General features: G+C 40.5%; 1 protein-coding gene across 1 annotated transcript in view; it reads left to right on the top strand.

Annotated features, from left to right (window-relative positions):
• Positions 1-23,760, top strand: part of SIPA1L1 (signal induced proliferation associated 1 like 1) — a 368,372-nt gene that overhangs the window by 81,024 nt on the left and 263,588 nt on the right. The window contains exon 3 of the mRNA XM_044918349.1: positions 253-319. The gene's annotated coding sequence lies outside the window, so the exon portion shown is untranslated. The remainder of the gene's footprint in view (positions 1-252; positions 320-23,760) is intronic.

Here is a 23,760-nt window from a genome sequence, read left to right as displayed (position 1 = left end):
TGAATAACTGGGTTTAAGAATCTGTTTAAAGCGGGAGTGGCTGTTGGTTGGCATACATGTAAATGTGCATCGAACGACACACAAAGAGATTACCCATTAAAGAGGGCTTTAGAGGTAGAGTATATCCTTTCACAGTTGGGATTTGATTTGTAACTGATTTTTCCCTCCTTAATATTGTGAGGTACAATTGTATGTTTTTCAGAATTCAGAAATAGCCTTATTATACTAAAGTTCATAATTATTTTAATCTAGGTTTTGAGAGAATACCTCAAGTTGGACCCAAAAGCAAGATTTGCTGCTAACTTTGAAGTGGAAGAAGGTGAGTTGGTGGATTTGTCGCCAAGTCCTGTCGGGGGAAGGGAATGCCACTCAGACGCTTGTGCTCAGCAGACCTGCTCTGTGCAGGGAGGTTTGGATTGACCGCATGTGGACCCTGTGTTTTTTCCTCACTGGTTTTTCCTCCTCCTTTGTTTTACTGCTGAGAGGCAGAAACAGAATTGGAGAGGGAGGGAAGCTCCTGTGCAGCTTTTACTCTGATTTCTGAATTCAGCATTGTTGTCTTTACAGTTAAAACAGTTCAGGGTTTTTCTCGGCTACTTAAATTAATAATAAGAAGGTTTTCATTACCTACTTGTGTCCCATTCCATAGTAATTACGTTTCAAAAAATCTATGTGTTTCTTAAAATTTGATGGGAGTTTATAGTCCAACTCATGTCAACTGTGGTGCGTTGGTGGACAGTTGGGAATAGTCAGGCTTATCCTGAAAAACGTTGAGATGCTTGGATGATGTACTTACTGCCTGACGTTTACCGATGTGATTGTCACCCTTGGTCTCAGCGTGGTTCCCCCTGGTTTTTACTCCCAGGTAGGAACCCAGGCCCACCTTAGGCCTGTTCTCATGTTTCGGTGGACATTTCTCAGACGTTTTAATCAGTTGAAAAAGGGTATTATATTCGTATTGAGAAAAGTAACAGCTTCATTCAGATTGAGCGAGACATTTCCACAAGCTTCAAGTGCTGTAATATGTTAAACTCTTAAATTCAGATAAAACAAGTCGTTTGGGATGTGTAGGTTTCTTTGGTTTTGCTGAAACGAAGACCTGGAGAGTTTTCTTACCTGCTGCTTCGTTAGAAGCAGAAGCAGATTGCCTAAGGAGTCGGCTCTTCTGGAGCACCACAGCCTACAAAGGACAGTCAAGGTTATCTGAGCATCTCCCTGTAGTAAACCTTTGTGCAGAGCCTAGGGCTTCTTTTCTGAAGCTCGTGGGTAATCGGAGCAGTGCTTTCAAAGTGGCTGGCTGTCTCCAACCTTCCTTGAATTTCAGTAAGAGGAATTGGGGAATTCTTATCTCTGACAATGTTTTTAAAGTACATTAGGACACTTTCCTGGTAGCATTTATTTGATCAAACCCAGCATCGTTCTTCAACAGAGTGAAATCCAGGAAGGATTTTTAGGTCTCTGTAATTTGTGGCCATTTGAAAAGCCCGAGTCTTTTATTAGCAACGCAATAGAAAAACTGTCTTTGAGAACGTAGCATCTTTGGAACCATCAAGAATTGCTTAGCGGTGCAGCAAGCAGCCTGCAGGCATGCCCCATGACGACGGTAGGTCGGGTACTTTCAGAAGGAAGAGAAATCAGGCCCTGGTACGGAGTGCCCTCTGGTCTTCACCTCAGTCTTGGAAGTTGTTTTTCAAGAGTCACCTTTTTCCCCTCCAACAGTGCCTGTAATCAATAGAAACACGCACCTCCTGTGCAGCCCCTGTGTGTCTGACGGTATTTTAAACGCTCTTAAGGCAGGATCAGCTCCCGATTGAATTTGAGTATGACAGTTGTTAGCAGAAGCCTTAAGTTCTAGGATTACTGTGAGGCCAAGCTTGTTTGGCTTTTGTATTGTAGCGGCTCCACCTTGTCTTTTGAATTTTGTTCAGCTTAACAACCTGAACCCCTGAGCACTTAAAACACGCCTTTTAATGGTGATACTATCTGATGGTGCTGGGACGGTCTGTCTGTCAGGTCAGGTGGGAGATTTCTCTCGTAAGCATTCCTACTAGCTCGGGTCTGCTCAGACAGACGAGGGAGGCTTCATTGAGCAGTCTTCCAGACCTGTTAGTGGCAGGACTCTTTCTTGGCCTTCTAAATGTACACTTCCTTTCTAAAGACTCTCCACTTGAGGGATATCCGAATCAGTTCCCTTCTTCAGAAGAAAACAAAAATCCAAAAGGCCAAACCAAACCAAACAAACCCACGAAACCTTATATTTTCTAGGCAGTCCTATGTAGATCTTATTAAATCCATCATTCTTACACATTTTTATCTATTTATTTTTTGAGTAACATTGTTCTAGAATACAAAATCGAATTGAGAAAGCGTACTTCTTTTCCTTCCCTTAAAAAAAAATCGGATGGCTATATTCTTTCTAAACCCCCAAGCGAGAAAGAGCGCTGTTAATTGATGATAATCTCTGACTAAATTATTTGCTTTCACACATTGAAACACTTGAATAATTTTCCAAGTATTGTATTTTTGCTTTGAATTTTCCCTTTCTTGTGTAGACAGCTATGTGCTCATAGGGCAATGAGATGTTGTTTAAATTTTTCTCTTATTTCAATTTGGTCATTGCATCCCAGGCTTCTGCTTTTAATGGGAGAGTAGCTGAGGAAATTTTAGAAAGCTCTGCACGTCTTTCTTTTCTTGAAAAAAAATAAATAAAAGAATAACTGGTCACATTTGCATAGACTAATAGTTTGCTGATATGATACACAAAGTAAAGACATGCTTCTTACTGTTCACGGGAAGTCCCAACGATTTAGTAAGTATAAAAAGAAAAGGAAAAAAATACGTGTTGGTGCATGCTCCTAGACTTCTCTTGGTGTTGTATGTGGTGGTAGCAAGAAACCGAATAATCGTTAGGCCTTACATCGGCCATCCAGACAGTAGAGTAACTGTAGCAGATTCAGAGGTGAGTTGAAAAGTGGTACCTCCTTCCTGGCTGTTCAGCCTCATGTCCACTGATGCACCTGCTTTCTTTTTCCTGCCCATCATCCTAACAAACTATGTCTTCCTTGAAACCGAAGCGAACAGTTTCCTCATTAGAGGTAGTCCAGTGACAGACAACAGATTAATAAAGGACTTTGAATATGTGAACTCTGAGAAGAACTCAGATGCTTACCTCAAGCACACTTGTGAGATTCTTTGGATCGGCCTACGTTGAAGTCTCCCTGTGGCACGGAGCGTACAAAAGGGGGACAACTTTTTAGGATAAATACTAGACAAAATTTTATTAACTAAATGTGGACCATAATACAATAGGAAAATATTAAAATTTTATAGTAGCAAAGGGATGATTGCAGAGTTTTCCTTTCATCTTTGGCCATGACTAATGGGAATGGAGTTTGGTGTGCCTTGTGGTCACTTCAGAGTTATTTCACTATGCTTATTTATTATTCAGAGCCTCCTTCTTTATTCTTAAAAAAGAAAATTCTGTGAAATCCTTTGGCCTAGGAAATACTTTTGCCAGCCTCTAGAACTGTGGTATGACCCCTTCACATTTACTAATAATATCATGCCCCTTTTCTCTGGAGTAGGGACAACTTGTTCTCACTGAAGTGTTACCCTTAGTTCTTCTAAACATGAGGGCACAGCTGTCCACATCAAATAAAGAGTTGCCTCTTTGAAACGCATTCCAGTGACAAGTAGAACAAATGCTAAGAGACGTTGAATTAGGTTGTCTTTGGAGGAACTGCCTTATTTCTTGGTACCTGGTCCTTATTTTGGGCCCTGGATTTGTATGGATATGTTTTTTTTATACTGGTACCATGTTAACTAGTCAGTTTCGCAAACCATTTGTTTTCTAGTTGACGTCTTAATAAATTTAAAAGTTGCTAATAAGAGTCGATTTGAGCAAATGTCTAAAGTAAAGAACCAGAAAAGAGAGAAGCAAGAACATGAACATTGAATGGATGTGGGTGGAAGTCAGGGTGGGGATGGTGCAGACCTCTGCCACTACCTGCCTTGAAAGGTTGGGTTGGTAAAGAAATTTTGAAGACTTGGCTTCTGGGAGCAGAGCACAGTGTGGAACTAGACATGAAACTTGTGGGGAGCTTGCATCTGCCAGTTCTTCACAATATACCTTTTCCAAAGGGTTTGGGAAACTGTGGTGGGGGTTTTATTTTACAACCTAGGCTTTATTTTAATGTTTGTCAATACCTAAGTGTATTTTACATATAAAAGGAAGTTGTAAATATCTTCACAAGTGTTTGAGGGGCTTTCATCAGTTAAGGCCATGGTGGATGAAGTCTTCCATTTAGGGAAGTGTAGTATGCCATGTTTTGGTGGTTTTACTGCACCTGGGAGGATGCCTTTATTGTACCTTTTTGGAAATGATTTTTAAGCAAGAGATTATAGAGATGAATGTCCTACGCTTGAAGAAGGCTACTGCTCCTACCTGCACCAAACATGCCAAGGCCCCAAGTGAGTGGATGATAAAGAAGACGTGAGAGAGGTGTGGTCATGTAACCTTTCCACATGGCACCAGCCTCTTCAGAGCTAGGGATGTTTCCTGAACCATTGTTTGTTCCAGCACATGGCTGGTTCTGTGTTCTTGCCATGATGGTGTCCTTAATAAAAATGCACTGATGCACTGCTACTCTAGATGAGTCTTCAGTAGGTTAAGTAATGAAATGGTTACTGAAGAGCTAATGGACTTTGACCCCCCCCCCCCCCGAGTTTTTTTTTTTTTTTTTTTAAGTCTGTAACTTAATTCAGTAACTGGGCTTTTTTTTTTTTTTTTGCTACTGACTGATGTTTTCCCCTCAGTCAATTGGAAAACAAATGGTTTGAGAAATTGATGAGGTAACATTTGTTGGATATTGGTCTTTGTATAGGGACCTCTGGGTATGTCTTAGCCTTAAAGCCTTTGTAGTTACAAGAAGTAAGATATTCTACTTCTGTAGCCACTTGTCTCCCCTCTGGATTTATTAGTGGAGGAGTTACTTCAATTAAGTAAACAACTATTTAACACCTGGTTGTTGTTGACCAGGATAGATACATAAAAAAACCAAATGCCTCTTGTAATCAAGTTGTATTTCTAGAGGAAGAGATAAGACATAATTAAAAATTGCCATAACAAATGACCAAATGTAATAAAGCCTTTTGTGGAAATACAAGTAAAATGCATTGAGGTGTCTGTAGAGGGAGAATGAAATCTGTGGACATGGCATCATTGGAACTGGGCATTGGAAGATCCATCCATCCATCCGTCCATTGTCTACCCACCCATCCATCCACTAAAAGGTAACATTTGTTTCTTCAGGTAACTGAAGTAATTCATATTTATTGTATAAAATCTGGATGTTCCTAAAAGGTGCACAGATCAAAATAAAAATCACCCAGTTCAAAGCAGATCACTCAGTCCCCACCATTCAGGGGTAGCTCTCCCTGTTAGCATTTTTGCTTTTTATTTGTGAAAAAATTTAAACATACACAAAAGTAGAGAGAAGAGCACAATGAGCCCCCATGTACCCATCATCTAGCTTTGACAATTACATTTTGCCATTCTTGTTACATTGATCTTCTTGCTTTTGTGAGGTTTTTTTTTTGTTGTTGTTTTAAAGCACAACTTAGATATTATATCATTTTACCTGTAAATACTTCAGTAAACATTTTTAACAGATGACTTCTAAAAAGTCACAATATCATTACCCTTAACAAAATTAACAATTAATCTTTAATATTACTTACTAGCCAGTCCTATAATCCCCAGCTTATGTTCAGTGTCTTTCGTTGTCTCAAAGTTGTGATTTTACAATTTAGTTTGTTGGACTCAGGATCCAAGCAGGATAACACATTGCATTTGTCTCTTTTAAGTCTTTTCTTAATCTGTAACATTTTCCCTTATCCCTCTCTTTTCATGTAATTTATTGTAGAAGAAACTAGGTCATTTGTTTTTTAGGATTGCTAACATCTTGATAGTTTTCTTTCATTTTCGTTCTTTGTGACCATGTATATGTTTTAAAAGCAAACTTGGAATCCTGTGCATGCTGTTTTGTAAGCTATTTTTATACTTAGTGCTATAAGGAGGATGTTTTCCTATTTACTTTTCTACAATTTATTTTCTGTTAAATCATGGCATTATAGTAACTAAAAATGAGAGAGTGCATTTGGTTATATTTAAAGTATATCTTACATTAATGATAGGTATTTCAGCAACAAATTGCTTATTCCTTCCCTCCCTCCCTCCTGCCTTCCATCCTTCCTCTCTCCTCCCTCCTTCCTTTCTTCCATCCTTCCTCCCTCCTCCCTCTCTCCCTTCCCTCCTCCCTCTCTCCCTTCCCTCCTCCTTCCCTTCTTCCTCTCTTCTTTTCTTTTCCACTGCGGCAGCTAGCTGTTATGGGTAGATAGAACATTGGTGATGCAGTTCCCGGAATCGAGAGTGTATTTCATTTTCCGTGAGCCACGTAGGTAGAGGGTTGTTTGAAAGCCAGGCTGATGGTACGCTGCCAGGGTTGAAAGTAGAGGAATTCATTGGTTCCCATCCAGGGCCTGATTTTCTGAAGACTCCACTACAAGAAGGAGACCCTTATCATTGTTATCATAAGCTGACCTTTATTAAAAAGTTAAGTTTGCATTCTCACAAAGTGTAGGCCACTGGTGGGAAAGGACTCTTAAGTAGTTAAAAGGGAGCATGCCTGTTTTAGTTGAGATGTTAATGTAATCTTTTCATTTTTAAACATTTATTTATTTATTTTAGAGAGGGAGAGAGAGGAGAGGGAGAGGGAGAGAATCTCAAGCAGACTCCCTGCTTAGCCCAGTGCGGGGCTCGATCTCACGACCCTGAGGTCATGACCTGAGCCGAAATCAAGAGTCAGACCTTACCTGACTGAGCTACCCAGGCACCCCCTTTTTCACCTTATTCTTTGATCCAAAGTCACCTAATAACCCTGTAAAGTCCTTGCGAGATGTTTTTAAAATTAATTTTAATAAGAGTAATAAATGAGTCTGCTTATAAGGTTTTCTCCTTACCTCCCCCTTCCTGTTTCCCTGCTAGCTCTCCAGAGCTAAATGCTTTGTTGATGTGGTGTTTATATTTTCACTTCTAATATGAAGGTTATTTTTGTGCTTTAAAACTTCATATAATTTGTATTGTATTGAATATCAGTAACTTTTTGTCATTCAGGTACATACATGCTTTGGAGATCTCTGTTACTTCATATAAACCTAGTTTGTCCTTTTCAACAGCTGCCTGTTGTTATGTAGACTCATCATGGGAATATAAGCATGGTTTTTCTGCCATTCTCCTGTTGCTGAATTCCTAGGTGGTTTTCAGTAGTCCTGGTTACAAATAAGGTGCAAAGAATATCCTCGTCCTTGGCTCTGTGCACGTGGGCATATGTTTCTCTCGGCGGTTGTCAGGCCAGGGGATATTGTAATAGATACTCCCAAATTGTTTTACCAGAGTGACTCCCATTAGCAGAGGGAGTTTATCTAGAAAAAGGTTCTCAAAGTCCCCATATTTATCTAGAGAAATGGGATAGTTCAGGAGCTAAAATCTAAGAACTGACTTGTGGTTTACAAGTAAGTAGACCTTATTAACTTCTGATATTTGTCTTTGAAATTTTTTTTTTTAAAGATTTTATTTATTGGATATAGAGAGAGAGCGCACAAGTAGGCAGAGTGGCAGGCAGAGGGAGAGGGAGAGAGAGAGCGCACAAGTAGGCAGAGTGGCAGGCAGAGGGAGAGGGAGAAGCAGGCTCTCTGCTGAGCAGGGAGCCCGATGTGGGGCTCAGTCCCAGGACCCTGAGACCATGACCTGAGCCGAAGGCAGCCGCTTAACCGACTGAGCCACTCAGGTGCCCCTGAAATTGTTTTTATTATCATCATCATCATCATTATTTTTAGTGCTGGGCATGCAGCCTTATGTGGGGCTTGAACTCACAACCCTGAGATCAAGACCTGAGCTGAGATCAAGAGTTGGATACTTAACTGACTGAGCCACCAAGGCGCCCTGAAGTTTTCTTTTTATAAAAGACTAGTTTTATTTATTGGGCTACATTTTGCTACCAGATGTGAATTTATTTATATGTAGAGAATTCTGCAATTAAATGATTAACAAGTAAATTATTATAATCGCCACCGTGCTCTCGTGTAAAAATAACACCTAGTTTTAGAATCTGTGCGCTGGGGGCAGAGCTGGGGGTGGGGGTTGTATTAAGTGTCTCCGAGGTCTGGAAGGCCTCCTCCGTGAACCGCTAATCTCTGTTGTAATGGCTGAGGAATGTGTTGTGTCTTCAGCGTGGCCCCTACCACATAACGGACACCACGGCCGAGGGAATACATAATGCAGTGGGGGCCTCCGCCGGGGCACGCATAGGCACACCGCCTGGTCCTTTGGTTTCCCGTAAGGAACATTCTTCACGGTAAAAGTGGGATTTGCCTTTTTCCTTTCCTTTGCATGGTTGTCTGGCAGGTCAGGGCAGATAGGCCCAGTGCCTCGTTCCTTCAGTCTCTTGAGAAAAGAATGTAATAATTGTTTTATCTGTTGGTTATGTTCAGGAACTCTGGGGTTTGAAGTTGTCAGTCTTAAAATGGGACTTCTTTCTCCACAATAGTTATCACACAGTATTCCTTTTAATTTCCAAAACCCTTTAAGCAAGGCCTCGTGGGGATTCGGAGCCTTGCCCTTTGCATCTGTCAGCTGGAGCTGGTGAGCCACGCGCCTCGCCCGCCCGCCGGGTTCCGGGGCCCGCGCCCTGTGCCTCGTAGTGAGCAGGCTCCCAGCCGCACGGGCCAGAGAAGCCTTGGGGCCCGGTCTTCTCCGGTCACCGTGCGACTCTGCCTCTCGAGCAGCCACAGGGGCAGCTTTAACGCACGTCTTTTTTTTTTTTTTTTTTTTTTAATGCCTGGAGTTTCTCTTTCTCCTTGCCACCTGTCAGTCACCTTCCCCTCCTTTTGAAACATGTTCAAGTTCGTTTCCTCAGGAAGGCACTGGCTCATCCTGCAGATGGATATATCCATATCCTCATCTACTGAAGTAGATCTTGCCTGTGGAAATTTGAACTTATTTGTGTGTTTCTTGGAAAACTCTTCGCTATCCCTATGTTAATTATAAAAGACCTGACCCCATAAAATGCTGGTTATTTAGGGAAAAGGAACTTTAGAAGAAAACCATTATTTATTAGCGGCACAATGTTATTTCTGTGTATTGAAAGGGAAAATTTAAACTAACAGAGGTAAACTCTCAGTGTTAGCTCCTAATCACCTTTCAAGCCAGTAGGTCAAGGTTGAGGCTTATGTTAAATAAATTAGAATAAAAACTATCCACTGATAATTCACATATCTTTGCATATTCCTGTATGCCCGCAACTTTCCCCAGTGTTCTCTTTTTTTCCATGCCGTGAAAAGTGGTAAACAAGATAAAAATATCAAGTAGCAGTATATACTCTTAAAGATAACTTACAGAGAGGTGCCTGGGTGGCTCAGTCAGTTAAACTCTTAAGTGTCTGCCTTCGGTTCAGGTCATGATCTCGGGGTCCTGGGATCCAGCCCTGCCTCTCAGGCTCTCAGCTCAGCGGGAAGTCTGCTTTCTCCCTCTCCCTCTGATAGCTTTCGCTCTCTTTCCAATAAATAAAATATTAAAAAAAAAAAAGATAACTCACAGAAGTTATATGTAGACTAACTAGTACATAAAAGATCTATGAAAGCCAAGTTTGAAGCTTATGTAATCCTAAAAGAATGAATGCACAATTGAGTGGGTGTTGCACTGTACAGCATACACAGTTTAATGTCAACACAGAGTTCAGTAAATCCTTTTCCCATTCATTTGAGAACACTTATGTGTGCCTTCAGTTTGTAATCAAATGTTATTTTGTTTCTTTTGTGTTGGGCCACTCCAGAAATAGGAAGGAAGTTTCACATGTGGCCCCTTCCCCCGGTACATACAGACAAATGCCTGTTTTGGGTGTGTTTGTATCAAAGGACTCCAAGGTTTTCGTTTATATTTGGGACGTGTGAAGGAAAAGAGATGTAATCGACTTTTAGACCTGGAAGGAGCCTTAGTTGCCATCTGTGTGTTTTATAGATGGAAAATGGGTGTTCACAGAGATCAGAAGTGTTGCCCAAGTTATATTACTTTATGGAGTTGGTCCTAGGCTCAGAGCGGAGTTTGTGGAGATGGCATGGGGCAGCACGATTGGTGCTTTGGGGAGAAACTCGGTAGTATTTCTTTGCCCATTCAGGGACCTCAGTATTTCCTATGTTATTTATCTTTTGCATTTTGAATATTTAGAAAATTAGGTATCAAAGGAGCTTGAGGCTAGAATTTTTTCTTTGGACATTCTTAAGCATGCTACCCCAAGTTTTTTCCTGAGAAGACATCAGAGAAAACCAAAACTTTGTCTGAATTGGAGTTTTATCATTTTTTTTAAATTGCAAAATAAGTAGTTTTTCCTTGAAAAGTGTTTTAATAGCCTTTGCGTAAAACATTTCAGAAAATGCAAGGCAGCACCACACTTTCACCTTCTTAAGTGCTGACTTTAATTATGCCTGACTTCTACTGTAAGGGCTGTGTCTTCTTTATTCTGTTCCCTACAACTCTCAGCACAGAGCTGTATTTGCCTCTCTCTATTTCCCTAGCCGAATCCTTGGTGAGAATTACTTACCTTTCTTTTCTCTTCGGTGTCATTGTGAACTAAGGACCAAAGGAAATCCCTAGAAGGATTGTTGGATATTTGAAATACAAAATTTCTTACTGATCAAAAATTGGATCACTGGACCAGAACTAGGAATTTTGACTCTCATTTGTTAAATCCTTACCATGTGACAAAGATTCTCCAGATTCTTTGAGTACAGAGATGAGTTGACATGGCCCCTACCTTTAGGGACCAAAAATCTGGTAGGTGAGGCAGGTGGGTATTTAGGTGCAACAACTGAAGTATTAGAAGTGTTGAAGCCATGTATCTGCCCTTGATGTGTCTTGTTAGCAGTATGTAGAAGGATATGAATACCATGGAAGATAATAAATTTAATCACAAAATTATTAGGTTTTTTAAAATTAAACTTTATGTTTTAAATAGCCAATACATGCCCATAGAGTAAAATCCAAAAGGTTTTACAGTGAACCTAAACGGCATAGATTTTATTCAGATTTCATGAGTTGTTCTACTAATGCCCTTTTTCTTTTCCAGGATCTAATCTAGAAATGTCATATTGCATTTAGTATGTATGCTTTTTAAAGTTTATTTTTACACAAATTGTAACATACCGCACTATGCTTTCATTCTGTTCCATTCCAGTTTATGGGTGTACTTTATTATCCAGTCTCTTAATGATGGACTTTAAATCGTTTCTGATCTTTTCAATATTATTAACAATGCCTCTGTGGCTGTCCTTGAACTTGAGAGTGCACAGGTTTATACAGAGGGATTTCCGGGTTAAAGAATATGTATCTTCGTATCTGTGATAAGTATTGCCAAACTGCCCTCCCTGGGCGTTATACAAGCTTACACTCCCATTAGCAATGTATGCCTTTCTCCTTCTTCCTGCCAGTGGTATGTGATTAAACCTTTTAATCCTTGCCAATTTCATAGCTGAAAAAGGGAATCTTTGTCGTTTTCCTTTGCATTTCTCATTATAAGTGAGGTTGTATGTACTGTTATGTGTTTAAGAGCAGTTTTTCTTTCTGTGAATTGATTGACTTTTGTGATCCTTTGTCCATTTGTTTGAGATAAGCTTTTTAAATAAAAAGAGAAGTTATCCTACTGGGTGTATGTTTTGTCATTTATGGTAACTCGTGATGTATAAATTTATTATGTTTGGATAATCAAATTTATTTATGTTTTACTATATGGGATTTGGGTTTCATGTCCTCCTCAGAAAGGTCTTATGCTCTCCAGAAGTATGAAAAATGTCTCCTACTTTCTTTTAATATTTTTGTTTCTTTTTTTTAATGTTTAAGTTTTTTGACCAATTTGAGATTTTTTTTTTTTTTTGGTGTGAGTTGGTATCCCATTCTCTTTTCCATGTGGCTGGCATAGTTGTGCCAAAACCATTATAGAGTAATTATTTTTTCTGCACGGATTTTAAATGTCACATTTTATCTTCTAGCAAGCTCTCCAAAGTATTTTTAGAATTTTTATTTTATCTTTTGATTTGATGGTCTATTCATGAACCAATTTCATGCTTTTAAAATTATTATGTATTTATAACACGTTTAGGCAAGTTTTAAGCCTTGGTCTCCTTTATTACTCTTTTTTGCGATTACTCTCATTATTTTTGTTCCTTTATTTTTCCGTAGGAACTTGATTCTGAATTTCCAAAAGAATATCCTGTAAATCTTAGTGGGATTGTGATACCTTTCTGTATTAATTTAGATTTTTTGTTAAAGCATTGATCTTCTGGGAATTTGTTTTATATGGCTCAAATATTTCTCATCTTCTGTTTTTTTTTGAAAATATTTAATTTTAAAGAGATTTATCACTGATGATATAAAGGGCAGTCATTCATAATCTTACCTTCCTATCCTAATAAAGTCTATTATTTCCATAGCTCACCTTCCATTTCCCCTCTGCTTTTGGTGATGCTGAGTCATGTTTTTGGGTCTTTATTTTATTACTTTATATTCTGTTATTGGCAGAGTGCCATGGATCCAGAAGGTAAATGTTTAAAAAACTCACCCATACTGTGGTGGGACCCTCACTGGAAAGTGGCTTTGGAGTATCTGTTAAGATTTAGCCTGTGTGCCTGCATGTGCTGTAACCCTGCAGGTGCATTACTCAGCATCTTCCCGGATGACAGCATGTGCGTCCCATCGGTGAGGGTGAGGAATGGACTCCAAAGGCAATGGCAGGCTCCTTTCTGTAGCACCCCCTATCACCCTCATTATCTCCTTTTCTTTCAGCCATTAAATTCTGTTGAAGATGTGAAATCTTGGAGAACGGGTTCATAGCCCATGCTGAGCACTTTTTAATTTGAGTCTCTATTTTTAGTTAAAAAAAAAAAATCTCTTCAACATAGTCATCCTTTAGAGAAACATGTCAGAATCAGCTGAATATTTTTTTCCTCTCAAACTGCTTAAATTATCACCTATATCTTCCCTCAATTTTGATCATTTTCCCTTTCCTTGTCAAAAATCACCGTGTATGGTTTTCATATCATATAAGCCAATCACCATCATGAGCCATGGTTCCTGATTGCAGTGCCCTTGGTCAGTGTGTTGGGGACAGAAATACTCTCAGTTCCCTGTGTGTGGCTCTCCTCCTCCTGTTCCCACTCTTGCTCGTTCAGCATAAGGAATCCTAATTCTCAAAGATAAGGTGGTCTCCACCCACTTCAGCACCCTTTTATCTCCTCTTCATTTTTTTGGGGAGTGCAGCCTCTTTGTCCCCGTCCTCGGTCTCAGATCTGTACCCCCATATCTTTGAAATCTGTATTTCTATACCAGAGGATTCCTTCATTCAGCAAACATTTATGCACAGTGTGGTGGTGGGGCGGACATGATTGCTTCAGTACCCAATAGACCTGAACCAAGATTGCATCAGAAGACAGGAAATTGTTTTGTGCAGAGTCCTAGGCAAATAGCCCCTTCATTGTCTCAGCACGCTGAAGGGAGAATGGAGAGAACCATCTGGTAGCCTGGGAATCCAGGGCAGCAGGGAGATAGAATGGGAGTGTTTAAGGCACACTGGATGGGTGCCCGGGGCTTGGGTCACGCTCCCACGTGCTTCTGTCTGCAGCATGCCTGCCTCCCTTTTGGACCAGTTGGAAAGCCGTGGGCTGGTTACTATGGGAATTGATGGGTGCTTCTGGCAGTGAGAGAAGGAAAGTTCTTGGAATTGATACAAAAATCCTAGGAGAGCAGGGTTCCCCCCTTTCGGCTTCCCTGCTCACTGTTCTTGGATTGGATGAACAATGCTTGGGGAGAGCGTTTCCAAAGCTCACCTGTGGCATCCTAACAAGAGGTTGCGGGGTCCTCTCCCAGGCAGACTTCACAGAGGACAGGGCAACACAAAGGATCGCTGGTTTGCCCGACGATGAACTTGTTTTCGCAGTTGGCTCCTCACGCTTCAGTGAGCTCAGAATGAAATTCAAGCTTCTGTTTCTTTTTACACTGTCAGGGAATGTGCCACAGACAAGGAGAGGGGAAGTCAATATTTAATTCCGGAATCATGACCTTCCCTCCTTCTTCACTACCATTACCCCTCACCAGAAGTGGGGGGCACATTCAGTGTTTGTTACAGGTTTGCTGATTCTGAAATGTCAGAGATAGAAAACAGATGTTTTAATGAAGTGATACCCACATTGGAAAATAGCTAGTTCAAAATATATTTTATAAGTCAACTTTTATTAATTTGATTAATCAGTAATTTAAAAAAGCTCTACCATTGTGTGTGCTAGTTTATTTTTATAAGTACTCATGAATATGGAATGTAAAGCATTGATTTGTTTTTCTAAGAAAAATACTGGCTTGAGGAGAGAAGACTATTAAAGTATCATGAACATTAGAAAGTTCAAAAGGACAGAGTTTTCCTCCCTGACATTTTTGTTTCGGCTCGCTGTTTTCTGTTGTTTCTGATTTTTTTTAACCATGAATGAAAACCTTATTCAGGGAAAAGCTTTTCTTTTGATTTTGAGAGATTTTGTTGAATTCCTCCTGTAGGTGTAAGAATGTTGTCTAGATCTATTCAGACCTTGACTTTGGGGTCTTAGAGGTGATGAATCACTTGGCAGAGCAATCATGTGATGTTAGATTACCTCGTGATATGGATGATGTAGTTCTAGAAGCTTTAGCACTCCTTTTAAATTCATTTAATTCCCCTTTCTATGGTAGGGAGGAGGGGCTGGAAAGGAAGGCCAGTCACATAAGGCCTTGTTCTCCTTGAGCTTCAGATCAGGGGAGTAAGATGATTAGAAGAAAAAAGTGTAGGGGAGAGTGTAGTGTGTGGTGTTAGAGATGAATTGATGAACTGTGGTGGTGACTCCCAAGTTAAGCGCCCTTCCTAGAGGCAGCCGCTGTCTAATAAGTCACAAGTATTACAATTTGAATTGGATCTGAAAGAATAAGCAGCATCTCAACAGGTGTTTTCCTTTGTTTCTTAGCCTCAGAATCTCTCAGCGTCCCTATTTTTATGGGTGTGCTTCGCTTTATACCTATGAAGCACTTCACACCTAACAATACTTTCTAGTATATGTATTTATCAGAGTGCCAGACAGTCTAGACTCGGGCTGTAAATGTGCCACTGATTGGAGAAGACAGGTGACTCCCGTGTGATTCTGTGACAGAAGGGAGCACAGGGTGTGGTGGGAGCCCCTAGAGAGGAGGGCCGCTAACCCTGAGGACAGTGGGGCACCAGGGCCCTGGGCATGGGAGTCCGAGCTGTGCATTGGCTTCCTGACTCTTGTCATTCTGCCAGATAGTTGGAGCTCCTCCCGCTTGACCAGTGAGAAAGCTGAGACTTGTGGTGGGTCAGTTCCTTTTGCAGGGTCAGTCCATCCGCAGCTGTTGGCATTGAGGTTCGAACCCATGGCAGCAGCGTTGCCCAGAAACCCCTAAACCTTGCAGAGTCGTTATTGTAACCCCGTGTTGTTCAGATTGAGGCTGGCGAGGCAAGTCCCTGCTCACGGCCCGACTTGTATGCGGCAGAGTCGAGATTTCAATGATGTTTTTTCCCAAAGCACATAGCTTTCCAGGTAGAGAGCCCACCCTGTGGAAATTCAGCAGAAGGGGCACTAACAGAGGCTTGGGGAAGAGGTGGCCCTTCAGTTAGGGTGCATGTAACTTGTAATCAACAGAAAGGCACTTTATCAGTGGGCACTGAATGCAGATGGAATATATGAGAGAGGTGTGGAAAGAAGTAAAGTGACGAGTGTGTTCAGGTACCAGAGGATAGTTCATAGTTTGCCTGGAATGATGACTGGTGGAGTGGGATGGGGGAAATGAGTTGAGAAATCACTTTGAAACTCACTTGTCTAGGACTTGGAGTGTCTAGTTAAAGAATTTGGACCCTTTTAATCTAGTTATTGAGAAACCCTTGATGGTTTTGGGCAGGTGAAGGTGGCTGATAGGATTTCTTTTTCATATTGACATTTAATTTTTTAACTTTTATTTATATCTTTGAATGAAATTGAAATTATTTCTAAATTTTTTAAAAGATAGGGGCAAGGAAAGTTAAGATTCAGTAGGAAAAAAATAGAAGGTTTACTCTCTAGGAAAGATCATGAAAACTAGTTGTTTTATGGACTATAATTCTGATTATATGAATTTTCAGAATCTTGTCAGCCTGGTGAGTTCATGGCTGTGAGATGTGTGGAAACATGGTATTGGTGTAGATCTATTTGAATAGTGGAATGTCTATGACTTATTTTATATATACAGCCACTAAGTCTGCCCCAGATGGAGGTTTTTTATGGGTCCATTTCAGATCCAAGGTCCTGCAGGAGGGGGACCTTTTCCCATGGCATATAGGCTGGTAAGCAGTTAGGAGCTCTGTGTGGCCTTTCCTGGGCTGGCTTCCTTCGTGCCAGGAGAGAGCCAGCTCCAGCCAGACCTCTGGTGGCCACTGTCCTTGAATCCTTTGCCAGAAGTTCCCAAAGGGTTCGGCTTGAACTTTTAGCCGGCTAGATTATTTATAAAAAGACAGCCACCATACTGCTATTTGGAGACGATTATAATTTTATCCCTCTTAATAAAAAATGTCCTCATTTGTTGGTATCATTGGAAGGAGAAGATGTGTTGCACATTTTCTCTTTGAGCCCAGAGGTGGTGGTGGCGCGGAAGGATGCTGTCTCTACAGCTCCGGCGGTTGGGCGCTGCGTTCGTCTTGTTCGGCATTGTCTCTCCGGGGCTGAGGGGAGTGTGTGGGACACAGTGAGTCTGCACACATGCTTGTTGAATGAAAGCTGTGGGAATCTGGGATAATTGTTCCTGTGGAGTAGCTATTGTAGTTGATGGAAAAACTGGTTACGTTTTTAGTTCAGCTGTATATATAAAATAAGTCATAGACATTCCACTATTCAAATAGATCTACACCAATACCATGTTTCCACACATCTCACAGCCATGAACGCACCACCAGGCTGACAAAAACGCCCTTCTCCCTGTTCTAGAGGTTCTGTTAGAGAGAAAGATTTTTAAATAGTTTTTGATACATTGTTTCAGAATGGTAATAACACTTCAAAATTCTTTTAAGAGAAAATAACCAAATAGAACAGGAGTAACTAAAAATACAAAATCCTGTAGGCTAATTTAAAAACCACAGAAGGTGTATTACTGGCATGCTGTCCCATTCTCTTTAGAAAGGGTCACTACTCTAAATTAATACATCTCCTTTCTAGCCAAGATTTCATTTTACTTGACTCAAAGCCCACAGTATAGATGCCACTACAAGGTTTGCCAAAAAGCATGGAACAGTAATAAGATTTTTTTCCCCCGGCAACTTGGAATTTATTTTTGTAATTCTAGTAATTAATTATGAAAAAATGTTACTAACATTTAACGGAAAGTTGAAATAAATGTGTATAAATATTAAATGACTTGTTTTCTGATAGAGTGATAGCAAAATATGAGGAAAAGGTGATTATTTGAAGATTCGATCATCCTAAGAGAGCCTATGTTTCTCTGACTCCTTACATTTTCTTCTAGATAATATAGCATCATAATATTGCATGTTGCACACTGAAGAGATTGTGGGAATATCCTTGGGGCATCATTCATCTGGGAGCCAGTTTATAGTAGTATGCGGGGAGATAAGTTTTATGTTTATAGCTCTTGAGTTTTTAAAAATCCTGATATTTGATTTTTATACTATAAGATATTTCACAGTGGTCATTCTGTCTCTGAAAATATTTAGACTTCCATAATTCTGTTCTATAATTTTGTGGCGCAATATCTAGTGTGAAGGAGGTAATTGATGCATTATACCTAAGGCCTTAGTGGTATTCTGGGTGCTGTCTGCTGTTGTTAATACTTTTTTTTTTTTTAAGATTTATTTATTTATTTGAGAGAGAGGGAGAGCGTGAGTGGTATGAGGGGCAGAGGGAGAGAATCTTCAAGCAGACTCCCTGCCGACTGGAGCTGGATGCGGGGCTCCATCTCATGACCCATGAGATCATGACCTGAGTCAAAATCAAGAGTTGGATGCTTAACCAACTGAGCCACCCAGGCACCCCTGTTTTTAATATTCTTTGTAATGACATTATCTTTTAGGCTAATCAGTATATCAGTTTTGAAAACTGGTCAAATTTAATCATTGATAAAGAATTTTACCTTTTTATACTTGTTGTAGTTTCTTGTAATCCTTCTGATGAGCTTTTGAATGAGTAAAGATGAAGTTGATTTTCAAACAGAAGCCACATGGCCAAAGTGACACAGAGGATGTTGCCGATATTTAATATACTTGAGATGATTTATGCAACAGAACCCTTGGAAAACCAACAAATGTACTTGCAGGAGCCCTTCCTTGGCACTCTCTGTTAAGACTCAATGATTTTTCCTGATGGTTACAATCTTGTTATGCTAAGCAGGGTAAGTAGAATAATTTCTATATAGAATTTAGATTTTTAAGACCAAACTGAGCTCAAAATATTAAATGGCACATACATATATCTGTAGTTACAGTTGCAGCAACCCCTGTCTTAGAAAGGAAAGGGGGTCAAGAGGGACCACTTCCATGCAGTAGTGCCACACTGTCCCAATGATGACTCACTCTTGTCATCCTGCTGCAGAAAATAACTTGCACCAGGACCCCCTCCCCCAACCCATGAGCTCTAGGAGTCCACCTCTTGGCACCTGGCTAGGTGGGAGGGAGAAGAAGAGCCTAGAGTTACACTTTTTATCTCTTGGACCCGCAGGAGATGAATAACATGTGAAATCCAGACAGTCTTGGATTGTTTTCCTTTGGTTATCAGTTCCTGTCCAGGCAATCCTATTCTAGTCATTAAAACAAAACAAAACAAGACATTTTTGAAGGTTAGATGTCAGTGGTGTTACAAAGTTCGGGTTTTTGTGTGTGTGTGTGTGTTCACATACTCTGAACTGGGGCTCTAGTTTCTGGGTATACTTAGCCAGGTGCATTAGGGACAGAGCCAGGTAATTCATGTTTCTGAAAGTAATACCCATGGGCTCTTGTTAGGTGTCCAGAGCCTTTACAAATGGTGGGGAGCTATGGCCCTTCCCAGCTCTCTGTGGACACAAAGAATGACTTCATTTACTTCAATGGGACTAGTATAAAACTCTCCATCAAATTAGAATTCAACCCCAGGTTTTCCTTGGGGTTATAGGAGAATGTTGTGAAATCAGAGCAACTTCAGAAGACATAAGTCTAAAAATTAAAAGTCCCAGACTCTCCTGAATGTAGTTCTTAGAATAGGGAAAGAATATGCCCCAAGCCTCTCAGTGCCTGAGACTGTTTCCCATCCACTGTTCCCAGGTTTGTATTTCTTTGACTCATCCTGGGAGATAAGGAGATGTGATTTTTTCTTTTTTTTTTTGCACTTGGTCCATGTACTGTGCCGGACTGTGAGAAACAAGGCTGACCTCTTTTCCTCTGGTTCTTGGAGAAGGGTATTGACATTAGGCATCACTGAGCCAGGCCCTAGAGGTGTGTGCCGCCCATTCCTTGTTCGTGACTCTAGACTTTACCCCCACATGCTGTCGAGTTACAGATTTTGTATAACGTGAGGGGATTGTGAACGATGCCCATAGCTTTGGGAGACTTTGAAGAAGGTGATGATGTGGTCCTTGCCACTAAAGCCTGGAATGGGGAGCTGCCTACACTTGTTCTGTGCCCTTAAGAGCCGGTTCCTGAACATGGAGGCACCTCTACCCCAGGGCCTGTTGGTGCCCAGAGTTAGAAGGCTGAGCGAAAGCTAGCGGATGCCAGATTTAAGTATAAAATACTCGTGATGGGAACTTTAAAAATGGGCTCATACTCTACTTGGGGAGAGAAAACTTGTTCATATGAAATAACGATGGTTAGTGGAAGGCAACATACAATCTCACTGCTTCATTGACAGTTTTTATTTATTCCAAGGTTAGAAAGAAAATCTGTGTACCAAGCTGAAAATATGAGTAGGAACTTTTGCCTTCTGATGTCTGAATGCGGGGGCCGAATGAGGGGGGCGGAGGGTGAGAGGTAGGTTAGAAATACTCTGTTCTTTAAAAAAGTGTGACCTCCTCCATGTTCTTTGATACGTAGAGGATTTTCAGTTGCCTGGTGCTTTGATGAGAGTCTAGGATTAGAATCAAGGTACAGTCTTCCCCCCTTTGGAGAAAATATTTGTTGATCATTGCCTACCCTATGTATTATGGAAGATAAACAGTTTTCCCTTATCTCTTGTTTTCTTGAGATGAGAGGAGAGAAGTTATCAGCCTGAAGCTGAAGCTGAATCCTGTTTATCTACACTGATTACTGTTTCTTTCTTGGGAAATTTGTTTTAAAACCAGATTAGGTTTTAGCCTGGCCGAATCTGTCCATACTCAGCTGTGAATGGGAGAGACTGACAGTCTCTCTCTGATTGGTTGTGCTGGTGGTTAATCAACTAAATGCATATGTGCTATATGAAGATACGCATTTGATACTAATATTAGTATAATTATCTCTTACTTCAATGTAAAACACTGATGAGTGTAAAAATCTCTGACATCTGTTGATGACAGATATTTCTTATCTGAATTTCTATTGCAAAACACATTTTCCCTCCCAGTTATTGTAGTTGTTGTGCCAAACAAAATAAGTAAAATAGGTATCAGGTAACTTATGAGAATTTTCAGTTGAAATCAAATAGTTTTCTGTGCCTTTTTGTCTGTTTTACAGACTTCCTCTTTGTTGACTAGGTAAGTCATAGGTGCTAATTTTAGATAATTTGGAAAATAGAAGGGGACAAGAAAAGAAATCCCCATTTATGTTCTCATATGAATATTTTCTTAATTAAAATATTCAAATGATACCTGAAAGTGCATTTGCCAGTTAATGAGCTGAGTAGATCCTACAGATAGAGATGGCATGTATTTAGAAAATTTCACAGGACTAGGGTTGTCTGTTTGGGGTCTGTGAGCTTACAGAACTGAGCACAAGATGAAAATGGTGCCAGAAGCTTTTGTGTATGTGTGTTTGAAGTTGTGGAAGCCAGAATTAGAGACTTCACCTTCTATTAACTTTTACAATTAGTGTCGTAGTGAAAGGAAACTTTGTAAGACGTAATGAAATAAAGAATAAAGCTTGAAAATCACTTTGTTCAGAAGTTCACAGCTGAAATAAAATGCAGCTTAGATCCTCTGCACCGTGGTGCCTTGCGCTGCCCCCAGTGAGTCCGCAGTGCCGTGATGTAGTCGGGTTTCTCAGCACTTGGGGATTGCCTTTAAAATTGATGTTTAAAAAAAAAAAAAGTGATGTCAAATACTTTCTTCAGAGCTCTGGCTATTCTGCCAGTGCAAGGCTCCAGGGATGGTATTTGGTGTCACCAGGTAGTGGAGAGTTTACCATGCTTTTAATTTTTTTTTTATTTCATTAGAGTGATGTCCAGAATATTCATTTTATGCCCATAGTTATTTGACGTATGCCTCATTGTGAAAGTTCCTTGTTCTCCAAGGTGTGTGGAGGCCTCTTGGTCAGTGACAGAGTACGTATGACACTAGCTTTGCGTTCTATGGCTAAAGATACTTTCTTGCGGCCCCCAGGACAGCCCTGGGAGGAGGAGGAGGATGGAGCAGGTAGTCTCATCCCATTTTACACTGGAGGAAGCTGAAGGGGTTTGTCTAATGCCCTTTGACTACGTATTTCAACTACCATTCTTCTTTCTCTTTGTGCTCTTTCCTTTTTTACTTGGTTACCTTTCCATTGATAATAACAGCAGCCACACTAGTGATTATAATAAGAATCAGAGCTGACTTTTATTGATCGGGTGCCACGTGCCAGGCAGCGTTCTGTGTGCTTTTACATGTATTGATTCTCACCTCACTCCCAGGGAGTAGATGTTACCTTCTTTTTAGAGATAAAGAAACTGAGGTACAGAGAGGATAAGGAACTTGCCCAAGGTTTGTAACACTACATGATAATTATTGCGAATCTCAAATGAAAATATGTGAAATTCTAAGCAGGTTCTAAGCTCTCAGTAAGTGATAGTAGTTATGATGATTAGAGCATGTATCCAGTTATAATTTCTGCTTATATGTCTTCATCTTCATTAGCCATTGAGTTCATCTAGGGCAGTGGATGTGTCTTCCTGGCTGCTATAGCCCCAGGGCTTGGTCCAAACTTAGCACCTTGCTGATATTTCTGCTGAGTGATCCTTCCAATGTGTGGTGTGACTGTATTCTGGGGTTTAGGACTTGATATCAGTTTTGCTTTCCATCATCTTATTGATCACCTGGTTAATCAAATCATCATGCTTAATCTGCCTAGATTGGTGATATATTGAACCCAGAGGGCCTAATACTCCAGCCACCTGCTTCCTTGTCCCCCATTGCTCCAGGGGCACGTCTCTCCGGGACTGGTTGTGTTCTGAGGCATTGACACACTTGAATGGCCTTTGTGCTAACTCTAGCCACTGGAATTCTGTATTTTGACGAGTTGAACATTTAAAACAAGTATAACATGAATTTTCTAGTTGAGATAAAGAGAACTTTCCAAAATTGGCTGAAAGAAGTGGAATTCGGGGAAGTTGAAAATGTTTTTGCATTAGGATGTTCTGTTTCCTTTGAACTGTAGCCAAGAGACTCTTCATAATAGCCTGCATTTAAAATCCAATTGTAAAAAAAAAAAAAAAGTGACAACACATTGTGGCAGTTTACTGGTCTTGTTTGATGTTAGGATGGGAGAACAGGCTAGTACTATCAGTGGGGTGTTTACTCTTTGAGTCAGCCTATTCCAAAGTAGGAGTGTTTCTGGTGGAGTCAAGACTGAGTGACTTTCTCCGTGGTTGAAGCCAAAGGGACACCAACAAAGCTGCTGCTGTTTTGATCCTGGGGTTTTGATCTTCTTTGGTTTGCTAAAGCCCTGTTTGAAATTGCCATTAGTAAGCAAGACACTACCTTGCAGGAAGGAATCAGGAAATTTAGATTCTAATTCTGGTTTCAATTCTGTAACTCATTGTGGATGATTTGATTGGCTGGAAGAGAAAACTCAACCTGGCTTTTGTTTTTCTCTCTGAACAAATGAAGTTAGTTTTCTTAAGGAAGGGTAATTGAGATAATGGCTAAAATTCTACCTGGTGAGTAACTTACTCCTGTGTTCCTAGGGAGTGGAATTTAACCTTTGTGGGTCTCTAGGGTATAATGAACATTAGACCTGAGGCTACGCTTCTGGGAACAGGGAAGTCTCTAGGTCCTTATTTTTGTTCAGATATAGAGTACCTGGAAGTCACGGTGATTTTAATAGCAAACCAGGAAATACCGATATATCAATTCCATCTTAGGAACTGTGAATGACCTTATTAGCAGAAAATGACCATGTATGTAAAGTCAAGTCAGAAGCACTGGCTGGCTCAGGTTTGAAGGTGAGGTGGAGAGCTGTCTCAACTGAGCATGACTTTTTTGTGTCTTTGTGGGGGTGCCAGTTTCCTGCTGCTCGCCTTCCCTTCCTTGTTCTGCTGTATGTGCTTTGTTGAAAAACCCTGTGTCAGATGCCAGAAGATTGATGAAAAGTATATGGGAGAAGAATCTTAAAACTGGGAAAGTTTTCTTTCGCCAATTTAATTTGTTTCGCGAACAGGGCAGAAGATGTCTGTTGTCTTATTTTTATCAGGGGACCGTATTTCTCTCAGATCTTAAAG

This window comes from Neomonachus schauinslandi, chromosome 9 (assembly GCF_002201575.2).
Source record: "Neomonachus schauinslandi chromosome 9, ASM220157v2, whole genome shotgun sequence".
NCBI classification, from domain to species: Eukaryota; Metazoa; Chordata; class Mammalia; order Carnivora; family Phocidae; genus Neomonachus; species Neomonachus schauinslandi.
Note: the sequence above shows the minus strand (reverse complement) of the source record. Positions and strands in the feature narration are given on the sequence as shown.